Source organism: Dendrobates tinctorius, unplaced genomic scaffold (assembly GCF_039654945.1).
Source record: "Dendrobates tinctorius isolate UK_male_01 unplaced genomic scaffold, ASM3965494v1 ptg000353l, whole genome shotgun sequence".
Classification (NCBI taxonomy): Eukaryota; Metazoa; Chordata; class Amphibia; order Anura; family Dendrobatidae; genus Dendrobates; species Dendrobates tinctorius.
The window spans coordinates 1,710,435-1,720,000 of NW_027362019.1; the positions used below are offsets into that span (position 1 = coordinate 1,710,435).

The 9,566-nt window shown below is 43.1% G+C and overlaps 1 protein-coding gene across 1 annotated transcript in view; it reads right to left on the reverse strand.

The window, feature by feature from the left end:
- Positions 1 to 9,566, reverse strand: part of CA9 (carbonic anhydrase 9) — a 386,906-nt gene that overhangs the window by 67,927 nt on the left and 309,413 nt on the right. The window lies entirely within an intron of this gene.

Consider the following 9,566-nt stretch of genomic DNA (forward strand, 5'->3'; position numbering starts at 1 on the left):
TAATTAACAGCACCTGTAACTTACCTGTGGCACCTAACAGGTGTTGGCAATAACTAAATCACACTTGCAGCCAGGTGACATGGATTAAAGTTGTCTCAACCTCTGTCCTGTGTCCTTGTGTGTACCACATTGAGCATGGAGAAAAGAAAGAAGACCAAAGAACTGTCTGAGGACTTGAGAAACCAAATTGTGAGGAAGCATGAGCAATCTCAAGGCTACAAGTCCATCTCCAAAGACCTGAATGTTCCTGTGTCTACCGTGCGCAGTGTCATCAAGAAGTGTAAAGCCCATGGCACTGTGGCTAACCTCCCTAGATGTGGACGGAAAAGAACAATTGACAAGAGATTTCAACGCAAGATTGTGCGGATGTTGGATAAAGAACCTCGACTAACATCCAAACAAGTTCAAGCTGCCCTGCAGTCCGAGGGTACAACAGTGTCAACCCGAACTATCCGTCGGCGTCTGAATGAAAAGGGACTGTATGGTAGGAGACCCAGGAAGACCCCACTTCTTACCCAGAAACATAAAAAAGCCAGGCTGGAGTTTGCCAAAACTTACCTGAAAAACCCTAAAACGTTTTGGAAGAATGTTCTCTGGTCAGATGAGACAAAAGTAGAACTTTCTGGGCAAAGGCATCAACATAGAGTTTACAGGAGAAAAAGAGGCATTCAAAGAAAAGAACACGGTCCCTACAGTCAAACATGGCGGAGGTTCCCTGATGTTTTGGGGTTGCTTTGCTGCCTCTGGCACTGGACTGCTTGACCGTGTGCATGGCATTATGAAGTCTGAAGACTACCAACAAATTATGCAGCATAATGTAGGGCCCAGTGTGAGAAAGCTGGGTCTCCCTCAGAGGTCATGAGTCTTCCAGCAGGACAATGACCCAAAACACACTTCAAAAAGCACTAGAAAATGGTTTGAGAGAAAGCACTGGAGACTTCTAAGGTGGCCAGCAATGAGTCCAGACCTGAATCCCATAGAACACCTGTGGAGAGATCTAAAAATGGCAGTTTGGAGAAGGCACCCTTCTAATATCAGGGACCTGGAGCAGTTTGCCATAGAAGAATGGTCTAAAATTCCAGCAGAGCATTGTAAGAAGCTCATTGATGGTTACCGGAAGCGGTTGGTCGACGTTATTTTGGCTAAAGGTTGTGCAACCAAGTATTAGGCTGAGGGTGCCAATACTTTTGTCTGGCCTATTTTTGGAGTTTTGTGTGAAATGATCAATGTTTTGCTTTTTGCTTCATTCTCTTTTGTGTTTTTTCATTTAAGACAAATTAAATGAAGATAATAATACCAAAGAATTTGTGTTTCCAATCATTTTCAGGAAGAAACTGAGTATTATCTGACAGAATTGCAGGGGTGTCAATACTTTTGGCCATAACTGTACACATCTGTATGTGAGGAGCCCCCTCTAGTGGTGACTGTATAAATATACACATCTGTATGTGAGGAGCCCCCTCTAGTGGTGACTGTATATATATACACATCTGTATGTGAGGAGCCCCCTCTAGTGGTGACTGTATGTATATACACATCTGTATGTGAGGAGCCCCCTCTAGTGGTGACTGTATATATATACATCTGTATGTGAGGAGCTCCCTCTAGTGGTGACTGTATATATACACATCTGTATGTGAGGAGCCCCCTCTAGTGGTGACTGTATATATACACATCTGTATGTGAGGAGCCCCCTCTAGTGTTGACTGTATATACACATCTGTATGTGAGGAGCCCCCTCTAGTGGTGACTGTACATATATACACATCTGTATATGAGGAGCCCCCTCTAGTGGTGACTGTATATATATACACATCTGTATGTGTGGAGCCCCCTCTAGTGATGACTGTATATCACTGTATATATACACATCTGTATGCGAGGAGCCCCCTCTAGTGGTGACTGTATATATATACACATCTGTATGTGAGGAGCCCCATCTAGTGGTGACTGTATATATATACACACATCTGTATGTGAGGAGCCCCCTCTAGTGGTGACTGTATATATATACACATCTGTATGTAAGGAGCCCCCTCTAGTGGTGACTGTATATATACACATCTGTATGTGAGGAGCCCCCTCTAGTAGTGACTGTATATACAGTATATACACATCTGTATGTGAGGAGCCCCCTCTAGTGGTGACTGTATATATATACACATCTGTATGTAAGGAGCCCCCTATAGTGGTGACTGTATATATATACATCTGTATGTGAGGAGCTCCCTCTAGTGGTGACTGTATATATACACATCTGTATGTGAGGAGCCCCCTCTAGTGGTGACTGTATATATACACACATCTGTATGTGAGGAGCCCCCTCTAGTGGTGACTGTATATATACACACATCTGTATGTGAGGAGCCCCCTCTAGTGGTGACTGGATATATATACACATCTGTATGTGAGGAGCCCCCTCTAGTGGTGACTGTGTATATATATACACATCTGTATGTGAGGAGCCCCCTCTAGTGGTGACTGTATATATACACACATCTGTATGTGAGGAGCCCCCTCTAGTGGTGACTGTATATATACACACATCTGTATGTGAGGAGCCCCCTCTAGTGGTGACTGTATATATATACACATCTGTATGTGAGGAGCCCCATCTAGTGGTGACTGTATATATATACACACATCTGTATGTGAGGAGCCCCCTCTAGTGGTGACTGTATATATATACACATCTGTATGTAAGGAGCCCCCTCTAGTGGTGACTGTATATATACACATCTGTATGTGAGGAGCCCCCTCTAGTAGTGACTGTATATACAGTATATACACATCTGTATGTGAGGAGCCCCCTCTAGTGGTGACTGTATATATATACACATCTGTATGTAAGGAGCCCCCTCTAGTGGTGACTGTATATATATACATCTGTATGTGAGGAGCTCCCTCTAGTGGTGACTGTATATATACACATCTGTATGTGAGGAGCCCCCTCTAGTGGTGACTGTATATATACACATCTGTATGTGAGGAGCCCCCTCTAGTGGTGACTGTATATATACACACATCTGTATGTGAGGAGCCCCCTCTAGTGGTGACTGGATATATATACACATCTGTATGTGAGGAGCCCCCTCTAGTGGTGACTGTGTATATATATACACATCTGTATGTGAGGAGCTCCCACTAGTGGTGACTGTATGTATATACACATCTGTATGTGAGGAGCCTCCTCTAGTGGTGACTGTATATATATATACATCTGTATGTGAGGAGCTCCCTCTAGTGGTGACTGTATATATATACACATCTGTATGTGAGGAGCTCCCTCTAGTGGTGATTGTGTATATATATACACATCTGTATGTGAGGAGCCCCCTCTAGTAGTGACTGTATATATATATACACACATCTGTATGTGAGGAGCCCCCTCTAGTGGTGACTGTATATATATACATCTGTATGCGAGGAGTCCCCTCTAGTGGTGACTGTATATATATACACATCTGTATGTGTGGAGCCCCCTCTAGTGGTGACTGTATATATATACACATCTGCATGTGAGGAGCCCCCTCTAGTGGTGACTGTATATATACACATCTGTATGTGAGGAGCCCCCTCTAGTGGTGACTGTATACATATACACATCTGTATGTGAGGAGCCCCCTCTAGTGGTGACTGTATGTAAATACACATCTGTATGTGAGGAGCTCCCTCTAGTGTTGACTGTATATACACATCTGTATGTCAGGAGCCCCCTCTAGTGGTGACTGTATATATACACATCTGTATGTGTGAAGCCCCCTCTAGTGGTGACTGTATATATACACATCTGTATGTGAGGAGCCCCCTCTAGTGGTCACTGTATATATATATATACACATCTGTATGTGAGGAGCTCCCTTTAGTAGTGACTGTAAATATACACATCTGTATGTGAGGAGCCCCCTCTAGTGGTGACTGTATATATACACATCTGTATGTGAGGAGCCCCCTCTAGTGGTGACTGTATATATACACACATCTGTATGTGAGGAGCCCCCTCTAGTGGTGACTGTATATATACACACATCTGTATGTGAGGAGCCCCCCTCTAGTGGTGACTGGATATATATACACATCTGTATGTGAGGAGCCCCCTCTAGTGGTGACTGTATATATACACACATCTGTATGTGAGGAGCCCCCTCTAGTGGTGACTGTATATATACACACATCTGTATGTGAGGAGCCCCCTCTAGTGGTCACTGTATATATATATATACACATCTGTATGTGAGGAGCTCCCTTTAGTAGTGACTGTATATATACACATCTGTATGTGAGGAGCCCCCTCTAGTGGTGACTGTATATATACACATCTGTATGTGAGGAGCCCCCTCTAGTGGTGACTGTATATATACACACATCTGTATGTGAGGAGCCCCCTCTAGTGGTGACTGTATATATACACACATCTGTATGTGAGGAGCCCCCTCTAGTGGTGACTGTATATATACACACATCTGTATGTGAGGAGCCCCCTCTAGTGGTGACTGTATATATACACACATCTGTATGTGAGGAGCCCCCTCTAGTGGTGACTGGATATATATACACATCTGTATGTGAGGAGCCCCCTCTAGTGGTGACTGTGTATATATATACACATCTGTATGTGAGGAGCTCCCTCTAGTGGTGACTGTATATATATACACATCTGTATGTGAGGAGCTCCCTCTAGTGGTGATTGTGTATATATATACACATCTGTATGTGAGGAGCCCTCTCTAGTGGTGACTGTATATATATACACATCTGTATGTGAGGAGCTCCCTCTAGTGGTGATTGTGTATATATATACACATCTGTATGTGAGGAGCCCCCTCTAGTGGTGACTGTATATATACACATCTGTATGTAAGGAGCCCCCTCTAGTGGTGACTGTATATATACACATCTGTATGTGAGGAGCCCCCTCTAGTGGTGACTGTATATATATACACATCTGTATGTGAGGAGCTCCCTCTAGTGGTGATTGTGTATATATATACACATCTGTATGTGAGGAGCCCTCTCTAGTGGTGACTGTATATATATACACATCTGTATGTGAGGAGCTCCCTCTAGTGGTGATTGTGTATATATATACACATCTGTATGTGAGGAGCCCCCTCTAGTGGTGACTGTATATATACACATCTGTATGTAAGGAGCCCCCTCTAGTGGTGACTGCATATATACACACATCTGTATGTGAGGAGCCCCCTCTAGTGGTGACTGTATATATACACACATCTGTATGTGAGGAGCCCCCTCTAGTGGTGACTGTATATATACACATCTGTATATGAGGAGCCCCCTCTAGTGGTGACTGTATATATACACATCTGTATGTGAGGAGCCCCCTCTAGTGGTGACTGTGTATATATATACATATCTGTATGTGAGGAGCTCCCTCTAGTGGTGACTGTATATATATACACATCTGTATGTGAGGAGCTCCCTCTAGTGGTGATTGTGTATATATATACACATCTGTATGTGAGGAGCCCTCTCTAGTGGTGACTGTATATATATACACATCTGTATGTGAGGAGCTCCCTCTAGTGGTGACTGTATATATACACATCTGTATGTAAGGAGCCCCCTCTAGTGGTGACTGTATATATACACATCTGTATGTGAGGAGCCCCCTCTAGTGGTGACTGTATGTATATACACATCTGTATGTGAGGAGCCCTCTCTAGTGGTGACTGTATATATATACACATCTGTATGTGAGGAGCCCCCTCTAGTGGTGACTGTATATATACACATCTGTATGTAAGGAGCCCCCTCTAGTGGTGACTGTATATATACACATCTGTATGTGAGGAGCCCCCTCTAGTGGTGACTGTATGTATATACACATCTGTATGTGAGGAGCCCCCTCTAGTGGTGACTGTGTATATATATATACATATCTGTATGTGAGGAGCTCCCTCTAGTGGTGACTGTATATATATACACATCTGTATGTGAGGAGCTCCCTCTAGTGGTGATTGTGTATATATATACATATCTGTATGTGAGGAGCTCCCTCTAGTGGTGACTGTGTATATATATACATATCTGTATGTGAGGAGCTCCCTCTAGTGGTGACTGTATATATACACATCTGTATGTAAGGAGCCCCCTCTAGTGGTGACTGTATATATACACATCTGTATGTGAGGAGCCCCCTCTAGTGGTGACTGTATATATATACACATCTGTATGTGAGGAGCCCCCTCTAGTGGTGACTGTGTATATATATACATATCTGTATGTGAGGAGCTCCCTCTAGTGGTGACTGTATATATATACACATCTGTATGTGAGGAGCTCCCTCTAGTGGTGATTGTGTATATATATACACATCTGTATGTGAGGAGCCCTCTCTAGTGGTGACTGTATATATATACACATCTGTATGTGAGGAGCTCCCTCTAGTGGTGATTGTGTATATATATACACATCTGTATGTGAGGAGCCCCCTCTAGTGGTGACTGTATATATACACATCTGTATGTAAGGAGCCCCCTCTAGTGGTGACTGTATATATACACATCTGTATGTAAGGAGCCCCCTCTAGTGGTGACTGTATATATACACATCTGTATGTAAGGAGCCCCCTCTAGTGGTGACTGTATATATATATATATATATATATATATATATATATACATCTGTATGTGAGGAGCTCCCTCTAGTGGTGACTGTATATATATACACATCTGTATGTGAGGAGCTCCCTTTAGTGGTGATTGTGTATATATATACATCTGTATGTGAGGAGCCCCCTCTAGTGGTCACTGTATATATACAATTCAGTATATGAGGAGCTCCCTCTAGTGGTGATTGTGTATATATATATACACACATCTGTATGCGAGGAGTCCCCTCTAGTGGTGACTGTATATATATACACATCTGTATGTGTGGAGCCCCCTCTAGTGTTGACTGTATATATACACATCAGTATGTGAGGAGCACCCTCTAGTGGTGACTGTATACATATACACATCTGTATGTGAGGAGCCCCCTCTAGTGGTGACTGTATATATACACATCTGTATGTGTGGAGCCCCCTCTAGTGGTCACTGTATATATACAATTCAGTATATGAGGAGCTCCCTCTAGTGGTGACTGTACATATACACATCTGTATGCGAGGAGCCCCCTCTAGTGGTGACTGTATATATACACATCTGTATGTGTGGAGCCCCCTCTAGTGGTCACTGTATATATACACATCTGTATGTGAGGAGCTCCCTCTAGTGGTGACTGTATATATACACATCTGTATGTGTGGAGCCCCCTCTAGTGGTCACTGTATATATACAATTCAGTATATGAGGAGCTCCCTCTAGTGGTGACTGTACATATACACATCTGTATGCGAGGAGCCCCCTCTAGTGGTGACTGTATATATACACATCTGTATGTGTGGAGCCCCCTCTAGTGGTCACTGTATATATACACATCTGTATGTGAGGAGCCCCCTCTAGTGGTGAATGTATATATACACATCTGTATGTGAGGAGCCCCCTCTAGTGGTCACTGTATATATATGCACATCTGTATGTGTGGAACCCCCTCTAGTGGTGACTGTATATATACACATCTGTATGTGAGGAGCACCCTCTAGTGTTGACTGTATATATAAACACATCTGTATGTGAAGAGCCCCCTCTAGTGTTGACTGTATATATAAACACATATGTATGTGAGGAGCCCCCTCTAGTGGTTACTGTATATATACACAACTGTATGTGAGGAGCCCCCTCTAGTGGTCACTGTATATATATATACACATCTGTATGTGAGGAGCCCCCACTAGTGGTGACTGTATATATATATACATCTGTATGCGTGGAGCCCCCTCTAGTGGTGACTGTATATATAAACACATCTGTATGTGAAGAGCCCCCTCTAGTGGTGACTGTATATATACACATATCTGTATGTGAGGAGCCCCCTCTAGTGGTGACTGTATATATACACATCTGTATGTGAGGATCCCCCTCTAGTGGTGAATGTATATATACACATCTGTATGTGAGGAGCCCCCTCTAGTGGTCACTGTATATATATGCACATCTGTATGTGTGGAACCCCCTCTAGTGGTGACTGTATATATACACATCTGTATGTGAGGAGCCCCCTCTAGTGTTGACTGTATATATAAACACATATGTATGTGAGGAGCCCCCTCTAGTGGTTACTGTATATATACACAACTGTATGTGAGGAGCCCCCTCTAGTGGTCACTGTATATATATATACACATCTGTATGTGAGGAGCCCCCACTAGTGGTGACTGTATATATATATACATCTGTATGCGTGGAGCCCCCTCTAGTGGTGACTGTATATATAAACACATCTGTATGTGAAGAGCCCCCTCTAGTGGTGACTGTATATATAAACACATCTGTATGTGAAGAGCCCCCTCTAGTGGTGACTGTATATATAGACATCTCTATGTGAGGACCTCCCTCCAGTGGTGACTGTATATATACACACATCTGTATGTGACGAGCTCCCTCTAGTGGTGACTGTATATATACACATCTGTATGTGAGGAGCCCACTCTAGTGGTGACTGTATATATATGCACATCTGTATGTGAGGAGCCCCCTCTAGTGGTGACTGTATATATATACACATCTGTATGTGAGGAGCCCTCTCTAGTGGTGACTGTATATATATACACATCTGTATGTGAGGAGCCCCCTCTAGTGATGACTGTATATATATGCACATCTGTATGTGAGGAGCCCCCTCTAGTGGTGACTGTATATATATACACATCTGTATGTGAGGAGACCCCTCTAGTGGCGACTGTATATATACACATCTGCATGTAAGTAGCCCCCTCTAGTGGTGACTGTATATATATATATATACACATCTCTATGTGAGGAGCTCCCTATAGTGGTGACAGTATATATACACATATCTGTATGTGAGGAGCCCCCTCTGGTGGTGACTGTATATATACACATCTCTATGTGAGGACCTCCCTCCTGTGGTGACTGTATATATACACACATCTGTATGTGAGGAGCTCCCTCTAGTGGTGACTGTATATATACACATATCTGTATGTGAGGAGCCCCCTCTAGTGGTGACTGTATATATATATACACGTCTGTATGTGAGGAGCCCCCTCTAGTGGTGAATGTATATATACACATCTATAAGTGAGGAGCCCCCTCTAGTGGTCACTGTGTATATATATATACACATCTGTATGTGAGGAGCCCCCTCTAGTGGTCACTGTGTATATATATATACACATCTGTATGTGAGGAGCCCTCTCTAGTGGTGACTGTATATATATATATATATATATACACATTTGTATGTGAGGTGCTCCCTCTAGTGGTGACTGTATATATACACATCTGTATGTGAGGAGCCCCCTCTAGTGGTGACTGTATATATATATACACATCTGTATGTGAGGAGCTCCCTCTAGTGCTGACTGTACATATATATACATCTGTATGTGAGGATCCCACTTTAGTAGTGACTGTATATATACACATCTGTATGTGAGGAGCCCCCTCTAGTGGTGACTGTACATATATACATCTTTA